This window comes from Blennius ocellaris (genome assembly GCF_963422515.1).
Source record: "Blennius ocellaris genome assembly, chromosome: 3".
Taxonomy (NCBI): domain Eukaryota; kingdom Metazoa; phylum Chordata; class Actinopteri; order Blenniiformes; family Blenniidae; genus Blennius; species Blennius ocellaris.
The window spans coordinates 31,668,049-31,680,697 of record NC_137652.1 but is presented as its reverse complement, the minus strand read 5'-3'; positions in this window follow the sequence as shown (position 1 = coordinate 31,680,697).

The following is a 12,649-nucleotide window of genomic DNA, read 5'->3' as shown; positions in this document are numbered from 1 at the left end:
AACGGTGACGGAACCCGGGGGGAACTCTGGGGGGGCCTCTTGGAACCGGGACGGGACCCGGGGGGAACTCTGGGGGGCCTCTTGGAACCGGGACGGGACCCGGGGGAATCTCTGTGGGGCCTCCTGGAACCGGGACGGGACCCGGGGGAATCTCTGTGGGGCCTCTTGGAACCGGGACGGGACCCGGGGGAATCTCTGGGGGGCCTCTTGGAACCGGGACGGGACCCGGGGGGAATCTCTGGGGGGCCTCTTGGAACCGGGACGGGACCCGGGGGAATCTCTGGGGGGCCTCTTGGAACCGGGACGGAACCCGGACGGGGAACTTCTTGGAACCGGGACGGGACCCGGACGGGACTTCTTGGAACCGGGCGTCGGAACAGGAACGGGAACTACCCCGGGGAGGACACTCACTCCCCGGGGAGGACAACACCGACTCACCTGCGGCAGCAGCCAACAGGAGACCCGGGGGAACTCTCCACACGGACTGGGAATAGACAATCCTCTGGCACCGGACCCTCCTCCCTGCAGGGCTTAAGACTGCATGGCAATCAATTAGCTGATTGCCTGCAGGAGTGCCAGAGAGGATCCGGTGCTGGAGCGAGGTGTGTGACTCCTGACACAGAACATCCTGTTACAGAGGCCAGAATTTCATCAGGCTTAAAGGTAAGGCATTAAACTGGTTCTGATCATATTTATCAGACAGGTTCCACTTTGTTCATGTTCACAATAATTCCTCAGTCCAGACTGAGGTTAAACATGGAGTTCCACAGGGTTCTGTCTTTGGTCCTATACTTTTTACTTTTTACTGAGAGACAAGTTATCTGAAGATATGGTCATACTGGATGGTATTACTTTGACCTCCAGTACCACTGTGAGGAACCTGGGAGTTATTTTTGACCAGGATTTATCCTTTAACACACATTAAACAAATCTGCAGGACTGCCTTTTTTCACCTACGTAATATTTCCAAAATTAGAAACATGCTGACTCAGAGTGACCTAGGTTTTCTAAAAGTAGAATGGAGGCAGAGCCTTCAGCTCCCAGTTTCAGTTAGGGAGGCTGAAACAGTCTCTACTTTCAAGGCGAGACTCAAAACCTTTCTATCTAATAAAGCTTAGAGTTAGGGCTGTTTCAAAACACCACCTCCCCACATCTCGCTCTACCTCTCATTCTACCTCTCTCTCTACCGCTCTCTCTACCTCTCTCCCTTGCACTCTACCTGGACCAGGGTCTGTTTCTTGCCGATTACCCGAATCAAGGCTTGTATCTCCCCACCCAATCTATCTCTCTGACTACCCTGTCCTCTCCTCTCCTCTCCTCTCCTCTCCTCTCCTCTCCTCTATCCTTTCCTCTCCTCTATCCTTTCACCCCAACCGGTCAGCAGAAAGCCTCCACCTCTGACTCTGGTTTCTGCAAAGGTTTCTTCCTGTTAGAAGGTGTTTTTCCTTTCCACAGTTGCAAATAAACCTGCTTGCTCATGTGGACATGTTGGGCTTTTCTCTTTTCTCTGTTAAAAGCACCAAGGAATGATCGTGTTGTATTTGATGCCATATAAATAAAGTTGAATTGAATTGAATTATTGCTGCAGGGCTTCACTATAAATCTTTGTTGTTCTTTTTCTCAAGAACTCAATAGTCAATGTAAATACTGTCACAAACCAATCAACACTTCTTTGACCAGGATGACCCATGCCCTCACACCATTGCATGGATTTCATTGGCTTTCTTGCTTTTACTTCAGCTCATTGATCATTGTGGTTTTAATGGCCCACCTTCTCATACACTCTGACTTTGTGAGTTGTTGAATTTATTAAATGCATCTATGTCAAACTTAATTAACATGTTGGTGAATAAAACCTAATCAATTGTAATAGGTGTAACTTAAAATGCAGACTTGTTACAGCCATAAAAGCCAGTTGGGTAAGTACAAGGTAACAGTGCTGAGTAAATCGTACAATCACAACCGTACACACTAAGATTGTCCTAGATTGGATTCCGTAGGACAGTCAGCGCACATGCTCAGAGGCTGACATGTGAAGGTGAAGAAGATTGACGCTGCCAAATTGAGTGGAATCCAGCTACCTGCTAATACTTATCTGAGTAAGTATATATTTATTGTTGCAGTCTGTGATGTTGGAATGTAAGCTTATGTTAGAAAGTGATAATGACTGTTGCTATATGTGACTACATATATGACCATGCAAAATGTGGGCAGTATCTGAGCACATGGTAGCTAATGTTAGCTAATTAACAAGCTAGCCAGTTAACATAATGCCAGATAGGATACATTACAATAGGAAATTAACTTTTGAATTAAAAATTAGGGAACGCCCCAGGATGAAGCCTTATTTCCGTCGTAAGTTTTGTGGCACGTTATTGTTCGAAGAAAATGTAAATCACAATTTTTCAGACCACGGGAGGGGGAGGGGTGATGCATCAGGCCTGTAGGGACTGGTGGTGGCATTTGGTAAGACAGCCTGAAAACGTGTCTTAACAGTAGTTTGCAAGTTGTTGGCAGAAAGTTTTGTTCGTAGCTATGTAAGGAGTCAGTCCTGATAAGTTGAGGGAGTGTTAGTTGTTTTAACCATAGATATAAACACTGTGTTTTATCTATGGTTTTAACTACAGGCTAACAGCTAGCGGTAAGCAGTGTATGCCTCCATCAGGGCTGACCAACAGCTGTGCCGACTGGTGTGCTAAACGCGGTACTTAAAAAAAAAAAGTACATGCTTTGAACCCTGCTGCAGATGACTTGGCTTTTTAAGGGTTAATGATGCCGTGATGCATTCAGGTGCATCAGTAACTCCAAACCTTCTTTTTTCTTTTTTAAATTTGGTGGGTGCTGCTTATATTCTGGTGTGCTCAATAGTCCGGAAATCACAGTATTTTATAGCAGGCCTATTCAAATGGCGGCCCAGAACCAACCCCGAATGGTCCAGCTTGTGATTCCAGTCCGCCTCATTTGAATTGCATTCAAGAGATATAGAGCTGCAAGTTTCCAGAAATTCCTGTAGTGTTTTAGAACTGAATGCAGCACTCTGCATGGCCTTGTAACAGTCTTCATACAATGCAGTACATTGTTTTAATTTTTTATTCGTGTTGTTAAGAAGCAGGAGGAGTTTAAACATAAAGACGATAAAACATGTCCCTAACTGACTGGTGACACAGGTAACGGACAGGACCCAAGTTCAGGACTCCGAGGCAGGCTGAGGTCAATCAAGTCTTAATTTATAATGACTGTAGAGAACGACGTGAGATGCAGGTTGCTCTTCAACCTGAGGTGCACAGCAGACCTGGGGTCTGTTTCACGAAGCAGGTTTAGAAGCCATGAGCTTAACCCCGAGCTCTGAATTGAGTTACACTGAGACAGAAAACGCGGAGTTTTCGGTTCCACAACAGCGGACTTTGATCAGTTTGATGAACTCAGAGTAGTTTCACCTGGAGTCAAGCGCGTGCACTCCGACTCTAACAAGACCGCATCAATGGAGCCCCGATTCAACGAGTCACCATGACAACTGAGACGCGGAGGGCGGAGTTTTTGACGCCAGTGGAGCAGGAAGTATTGATCCCATCATATGGCCAATATGAACATATTTTTAAAAAAAAAATGCAACAGCGCAGCGGCTGCTAAAGAGAGGGAGGCGGCGTGGAAGAAGATTGCTGCTCAAGTGAATGTGTAAGTTCAAACGTCTTTGTCATCGCAACATTATTGCAAGGGAATACTGCTTGATGGTAGCTTATTAATTTATTTCTTTTAGGTGCAATTCCGCGGGGGAGAAGCCTCTTGGCAGCACATGAAAAAGAAATATAAAAACATTGTCCAATCGGGTAAGACCGCTGCTAATTTAATTGTTAATCAATACATTTCTTAACGTAATTTCGATCATGTGTGACATTGTACAGTAAATATCAAGTGGCCATTTGACTGTGAGGTGTTTTATTCCCAACATAATGCTGTTTTCAAACACATAAATGTCTTCTCACCCATATCATGTGCTGTCAAATAACTAAGGCTAAACTAACGCAGACTTTACTCCGCCAACAGAAAGAAGGCAGATGTAAAACGGGTGGTGGCCCAGCACCTCCACCTTTAATAGAGGCAGAGGAGCCCTAAGCCAGAATGTTGGGAGGCCAGTGGCTGAGGGAATCCCTGGAGGAGCTCCTCTTCAGAGCTCACCCCTCAAGATACCACTTCCTTCATAATATATAATATGCCGAGGCCTATATATCTCTTTAAGCCTCCTTTTGTTCATCTTTATTTCCCCATCATGTCTTTTTTTTTTGTCACCCAACAGATTGTGATGGTGCTCTCTGCCTGCTGGACCCCCTCATGCCACAACAGACCTTGTAAGTAGGCAACACTCCAAAGATCTTGCTAGTTGGTAGTTTAAATATACTGAAACATATTCATCTAGGATGAAGAGTACGAGGAATCCCTGTCTGCTGCCTTTACAGAGGAGGATCCACAAAGGCCTATAGAGGTATGATAGTTCTCATCCTCTTTACATTTCTGAAACATTGTGGTGGAATAAAGAGTGATATTTTGTCTACACTGAAGTATTGACACATTATTTTTAACAGGGCCTGGCTGGGCAGCAGCAGGAGGGTCCCTCAACATCCACTGCAAGGACTGACAGTGAGACAGATGTTCAGTAAACACCAGAGGTTCATTCTGTGGAATTCATGTCCAACTGTAATCATTGAATGTCCTCCTTATGTCCTCCCAGTTATCTGTAAAACAGATCTATAGACTCCACCTGCTCCAGAAGATGGAAAAAGCTGCTAAGGAAATGCAGTACTTGGACCACCAGATTACAAAGGCAGATGTGGAAATTGAACTACTGGAGCACAAGTTAAGGGTGGGTGTACAGTCCCAGGTGAATTTTGCTAACTACTAACTACATTAACTAAGGAAAAACTCAAATACGGTCGGTCAGCATGCGCAGTCAGTGATCCCAGTGTGATGTAATCGAGTGCAATCCAACATGGCGCCACCCAGCTTGTAAAGCAAACTTTTTTCGACAACAGAGGGGGAAAAAAACAAAAAAACAACAACAAACTAAACTAAACAAAGGGTAAAATTAAGCTAAAATATAACGCTGGAAGAGGAAACGATAGAAAAACTTCAAGAATACTTGGACGAGTGCTACGACCGGCTGGTCGTGATGTCGAAGACGCCACACACAGCATCCAAGAGGAGCCGCGCTGAAAGCTCCCCAACAGCGGCTCCTTCTCCATCTGAACGGTTTGAGGGCATCCTGGACAGCATCAACACCAAGCTGTCCAGCTTCGACGCCCGTCTCGCCCTGGTGGAGGTGCTTCACCCTGGTGGAGGAGCTCCATCGTGAATTCCAAGCTCTTCGTGAGTCGCTGGAATTCAGCCAACAGCAGGTGGCCGATCTCACAGCAGAGAACATCGGACTAAGAAGCGAGATAGACCTGCTGAACCAGGGACTGAGCGGCCTGACTCGGGAGAACAAGAACATGAAGGAGTCGATCCTGGACCTCCAAAGCAGGAGTATGCGGGACAACCTCGTCTTCGTGGGACTTCCAGAACACGAGGAGGAAAACGCGGAAACATTGCTGTGAAGATTCATCCAGGAGCACCTGAAGCTTCCAGTGGACACTGTGAACAAGATCACCTTCACCCCCGTCCACCGCCTGGGAGGGACATGACAGGACAACCAGCGCCCTGTCCACCGCCTGGGAGGGACATGACAGGACAACCAGCGCCCCGTCCACCGCCTGGGAGGGACATGACAGGACAACCAGCGCCCTGTCCACCGCCTGGGAGGGACATGACAGGACAACCAGCGCCCCGTCCACCGCCTGGGAGGGACATGACAGGACAACCAGCGCCCCGTCCACCGCCTGGGAGGGACATGACAGGACAACCAGCGCCCTGTCCACCGCCTGGGAGGGACATGACAGGACAACCAGCGCCCGAGGCCCATCATCGCCAAGTTTGAACATTTCAAACAGAAAGAACTGGTGAAGAGCCGCGGCAGGGAACTACGAGGGACGCACTTCAGCGTTAACGACCAGTTCCCGAAGGAGATCTTAGACCGTCGCCGCTTGTTGTTTCCCGTGATGAAGGAGCTCATCGCTGAAGGATCCCGAGCCGTCATCACAGTGGACAGGCTTTACGTCAACGGCCAGCTGTACCGGGACCCCGCTGTCACCCCCTGGCTCTACTGATGGTCCTCATCAATAAGTAACATCCCCTCTAACACACACACACACACACACACACACACACACACACACACACACACAGCCGCACACATCACAGGTTTACTGAGGTCCAATGTTATTATAGTATTAATCATCTTGAACTCGCACTATAAACGCTGGGATATTTGTATGTGTATATATGTGGGTATATGTATGTATATATATACATACATCCGCCTCCCAATATATAGGAATATATATTTACATGACTTTCAAAAAATAAAAAAATAAAAAAATAAAAGCAGGCACTCCTTACGTCACCACTAACGTCACCTATGAGTTTGGGATTGTCTTTCTTTGGGTTTTGGTTTCCTACTTTCTATTTCTACGCCTCCCTTGTCTTAATAGTAACACTTTTCCACTGTTTTAGCCACACTAAGACCACGACACCACAATCCAACTGTCATGACATCACACACTCCTATGTCGACAGACACACACTCCCATGTTAAATAACCAGTCAGAATTAGGAACCTTAAAAACATGCGCATGCACGTATACACAGACACACAGACACACACATATGCACACACATACACAGACACACACACACATGCACACAGACACACACACATGCACGCACATAGACACACACGCATGCACACACAGACGCACACACACGCACGCACACACAGACACACACGCATGCACTCACAGACACACACAGACACGCGCACGCACACATAGGCACATGCACACACGCACAGCTACACGCACGCACGCACACAAATACACACGCATGCACGCACGCACACACACACACACACACACACAGATACACACCCACCTAGAAGATGAGTGTAGCTAGGAACCTGTTCAGATTTGTCACCTGGAATGTACGTGGAATGGGCACACAAACAAAAAGACAAAAAGTTTTCGAACACCTGGATAAACTACAGGCAGACATTGTCTTATTACAAGAGACACACACACCTTCCACAGGACATCACAAATTGATCTCACCACAATTCCCTCACACATTCTCAGCTGGTTAGAACTCCAAGCAGAGAGGTGTCGCTATATTAATCAGCAATAAAAAGCAATTCTCTCATAAAGACACAAACATAGACCCAGAGGGTAGATTTATAATTATTCATATCTCTCTTCAGAACATAGAAATGTGTATCGCAAACATCTATGGCCCAAATGTTGATGGCTGTCCTTCTATCACTACTTCTTCACCAGCCTCTCAACACACTCTGACAAAACACTTATAGTTGGAGGAGACCTCAACATCGCCCTCAATCCACAAATGGACAGAGTTAGTAAAGCACAAACACCAGACACTGGGAACCCCCAGATATAATCCAGCAGTACATGAGTGACTATGGCCTTTGCGACGCTTGGCGCACCTCTCATCCTACTCTTAAAGAGTACACCTTCTACTCAGCAGTGCATCAATCCTATTCACGCTTAGATTACTTTCTGGCGAGTAACTCAGTGATCAAAGACACCTCGGACACACAGATTCACCCCGTCACTATCAGTGACCATGCACCAATGTTCCATGGTCAAGCTTCCATCTCAGTAGAAGAACTGCATGAAGCTCTCCAGCACATGCCTGATGGTAAAGCTCCAGGGCCTGATGGTAAAGCTCCAGGACCTGATGGATACACCACTGAATTTTACAAAGAATTTTGGCCTTTACTCTCACCAATTTTTTTTAGAACAGTTAAGGAAAGTAAAGAATCTCTATCTCTCCCCCCACATATGAACTGTGCAAATATCAATCTTCTTCTTAAACCGGATAAAGATCCTACACTACCATCTAGCTATCGCCCAATATCACTAATCAATGTAGATCTTAAAAATAATCAGTAAAACCTTAGCAAGCAGAATAGAAAAAATTACACCCCACATAATACACCCTGATCAAACAGGGTTCATTAAAGGACGACACTCCACTAACAACACACGCAGATTAATTAATCTTATAGACCACTCCACTAACAACACCCGCAGATTAATTAATCTTATAGACCACTCCACTAACAACACACGCAGATTAATTAATCTTATAGACCACTCCACTAACAACACACACAGATTATTTAATCTTATAGACCACTCCACTAACAACACACACAGATTAATTAATCTTATAGACCACTCCACTAACAACACACACAGATTAATTAATCTTATAGACCACTCCACTAACAACACACACAGATTAATTAATCTTATAGACCACTCCACTAACAACACACACAGATTAATTAATCTTATAGACCACTCCACTAACAACACACGCAGATTAATTAATCTTATAGACCACTCCACTAACAACACACGCAGATTAATTAATCTTATAGACCACTCCACTAACAACACACGCAGATTAATTAATCTTATAGACCACTCCACTAACAACACACGCAGATTAATTAATCTTATAGACCACTGCCACCAGAATAAACAAAAGGCCATTATCACCTCCTTAGATGCAGAAAAAGCTTTTGATAGGGTAAATTGGAAATTTCTACTCGCTACACTACGGAAATTTGGATTTGAACAAAATGACCTCTCCTGGATTAAAACATTGTACACCTCACCCAGTGCCTGTGTTAAAACAAATGATCAAATTTCCTCAAGGTTCAATCTCGAGAGAGGTACCAGGCAGGGGTGTCCACTCTCACCATCTCTTTGCAATTTGTATTGAACCATTAGCAGCAGCCATTAGACAGAACAATAACATAAAAGGAATACAAACAGCAAATGTAACCCATAAAATATACCTTTATGCAGATGATGTATTACTTTTCCAACAAAACGCACAGACCTCTCTTCCAGAAACAATAGAGTTAATAGACAGATTCTCTGCAATTTAAGAATATTCTATAAATTGGAATAACTCAGTTGTCTTGCCTATTAACTCTATTTTTCAGCACATATCAAATACCCCACTAAAACCAGGGAACATCAAATACCTCGGCATTAATATCTCAGCCAAACTGTCAGACTTGGTGCACTTAAACTACACCCCCCTTATTAAAACAATAGAAGAGGACTTCACTCAGTGGAGGACACTTCCTATATCACTTATGGGGAGAGTAGCAACAATTAAAATGATGGTCCTGCCTAAAATTAACTACATCTTTTCAATGATTCCAACAAAACCACCAAAAACGTGGTTTAATACATTGGATTCCCATATCTTAAAGTTCTTATGAAAAAAAACCCCATCACGTATAAGTTTAAAAACACTACAGAACACCAAGGACCAAGGTGGCTTAGAACTTCCAAACTTTTATAATTATGATCTTGCCAATAAATTATTTTATGTTGTAAAATGGATTAATCAGAAACTTAGATGAAGGCTGGCTGGACATTGAAAAAACCTTCTGTGAAGATCTCCACATCAGAGACCTTCCTTTCTTCAGTCCTGTCATCAAAAAACATAACTGCTTTAAGAGCAGCAATATAAACAATCTCTGACAGCTTGGTGGGAATTTCTTCAAATGAATGAATCATCACTCATTCCCTGCAAACTCACACCTTCTGGAACAATCCTGACATCCTGCAAAGGAAGAAACCAAGAAACTTCACAAGATGGCAAAACAAGGGAATAAGAAACTTGGAACACCTTCTCTCTAATAACTCTTTTATTCCATTTAAAGATCTAATAGAAACGTATGGTATCAGTCAAAATAACTATCTGGAATATCTCCAGCTTAAGTCAATAATACAAACAAAGTTCAAACTAGAAGAGATGAACCTAAACTTACCTCAGACAGTGACAAACCTCCTGAAGATCTCAGCACCAAAACCACTTTCTAAAATCGTTTCAGTCCTGTCATGTTCCAATACCACAATATCTCTTCAAGCTCCAAATGGGAAGAAGATCTAAACATTAACATAGACCCAACGCTTTGGTCACTAATCTGTAGAAATACATTCAAAATGAGCAAAAACACCAATATACAGCTTATACAATACAAGGTCCTACACAGAGTTCATTACAGGACAAAGGATGTTCAAGATGGGTCTCATTTCATCTAACATATGTTCAAACTGCACAGCTAATCTACCTGATAACTACCTACACACACTCTGGCAGTGTACACCAGTCCAAACATTCTGGCAAAAAATCTGTGAAGATTTATCATTATGCCTGGACCCCCCCATTCCAGTTTCACCTGCACTTTGCCTGTTAGGTGATCTTACAGAAATTAAAAGAGAGAAAAATGAATCCTTCACACTCCTGGTCTCCCTAAACGTCGCAAAGAAGGCGATCCTCATGAACTGGAAATCAAAACATAATCTTAATATAAAGTTATTTAAAAACTTACTCCTAGACCACATCACATTAGAGAGAATTTCTGCTTGTAGGAAAAATCAGTTGACTCAATTTGAGTTGACATGGTCCCCAATAAATAAATACACCATGTAGCCCTGTGGGGGGGTGGTAGTTCTGTCTCGGGGCTCTTGGGGCCATCTGTGGCTGGGGCGTTGTGGCTTGGGTGGTTGGCGGCCCTGTGATCTGGGGGGGTGCTGGCATCTATCCTGGGGGGTGGCGGCCTGGGCTGGGGGGTGCCGGGGGGTGGGTGTGGGGGGGGTCGGCTCTGGGTAGGGGGGTGGTTCTGCTGGGGTGGGGTGGGGGTGCTGGGAGTCGGGCCCCAGCCGGGTTGCCTGGCCGGGGCGGGCGGGTGTGGGGCCTCGGGGCCTTGGGGGCTTGGTGCCCTCCCGGTCCTGGTGGGGGTGCCCGCTGCAGCGCCGGGGGTGGGTCCTCCCTCCGCCTCCCTCCCCTCGCTGGGGCGGGGGTGGCCCCTGCTGCCGGGCTCCGGGTCTGGCTCACCCCTGGATCGGGGGGAGATGGAGGGCAGTAGGGGCTCCGGGTTTGGATGGACATCTGACTGGAGATGACCCCCGGGGGGGGGGGCGGGTTTATGGGACAGGGACCGGGGATGTGTGTGTGTGGGGGGGGGGGGGTATACAAGTGTGGAAAGAAAAAAAGAGTTACCCCTCTTCCTCTGGTTGTTACCTCCTGTTGTGAAACAGGTTGGAGTTACCCCTCTTCCTCTGGTTGTTACCTCCTGTTGTGAAACAGGCTGGAGTTACCCCTCTTCCTCTGGTTGTTACCTCCTGTTGTGAAACAGGCTGGAGTTACCCCTCTTCCTCTGGTTGTTACCTCCTGTTGTGAAACAGGCTGGAGTTACCCCTCTTCCTCTGGTTGTTACCTCCTGTTGTGAAACAGGGTGGAGTTACCCCTCTTCCTCTGGTTGGAGTTACCTCCTGTTGTGAAACAGACTGGAGTTACCCCTCTTCCTCTGGTTGTTACCTCCTGTTGTGAAACAGGTTGGAGTTACCCCTCTTCCTCTGGTTGTTACCTCCTGTTGTGAAACAGGTTGGAGTTACCCCTCTTCCTCTGGTTGTTACCTCCTGTTGTGAAACAGGCTGGAGTTACCCCTCTTCCTCTGGTTGTTACCTCCTGTTGTGAAACAGGCTGGAGTTACCCCTCTTCCTCTGGTTGTTACCTCCTGTTGTGAATCAGACTGGAGTTACCCCTCTTCCTCTGGTTGTTACCTCCTGTTGTGAAACAGACTGGAGTTACCCCTCTTCCTCTGGTTGGAGTTACCTCCTGTTGTGAAACAGGTTGGAGTTACCCCTCTTCCTCTGGTTGTTACCTCCTGTTGTGAAACAGGTTGGAGTTACCCCTCTTCCTCTGGTTGTTACCTCCTGTTGTGAAACAGGTTGGAGTTACCCCTCTTCCTCTGGTTGTTACCTCCTGTTGTGAAACAGGCTGGAGTTACCCCTCTTCCTCTGGTTGTTACCTCCTGTTGTGAAACAGGTTGGAGTTACCCCTCTTCCTCTGGTTGTTACCTCCTGTTGTGAAACAGGTTGGAGTTACCCCTCTTCCTCTGGTTGTTACCTCCTGTTGTGAAACAGACTGGAGTTACCCCTCTTCCTCTGGTTGTTACCTCCTGTTGTGAAACAGACTGGAGTTACCCCTCTTCCTCTGGTTGTTACCTCCTGTTGTGAAACAGGTTGGAGTTACCCCTCTTCCTCTGGTTGTTACCTCCTGTTGTGAAACAGGCTGGAGTTACCCCTCTTCCTCTGGTTGTTACCTCCTGTTGTGAAACAGACTGGAGTTACCCCTCTTCCTCTGGTTGTTACCTCCTGTTGTGAAACAGGCTGGAGTTACCCCTCTTCCTCTGGTTGTTACCTCCTGTTGTGAAACAGGTTGGAGTTACCCCTCTTCCTCTGGTTGGAGTTACCTCCTGTTGTGAAACAGGTTGGAGTTACCCCTCTTCCTCTGGTTGTTACCTCCTGTTGTGAAACAGGTTGGAGTTACCCCTCTTCCTCTGGTTGGAGTTACCTCCTGTTGTGAAACAGGTTGGAGTTACCCCTCTTCCTCTGGTTGGAGTTACCTCCTGTTGTGAAACAGGTTGGAGTTACCCCTCTTCCTCTGGTTG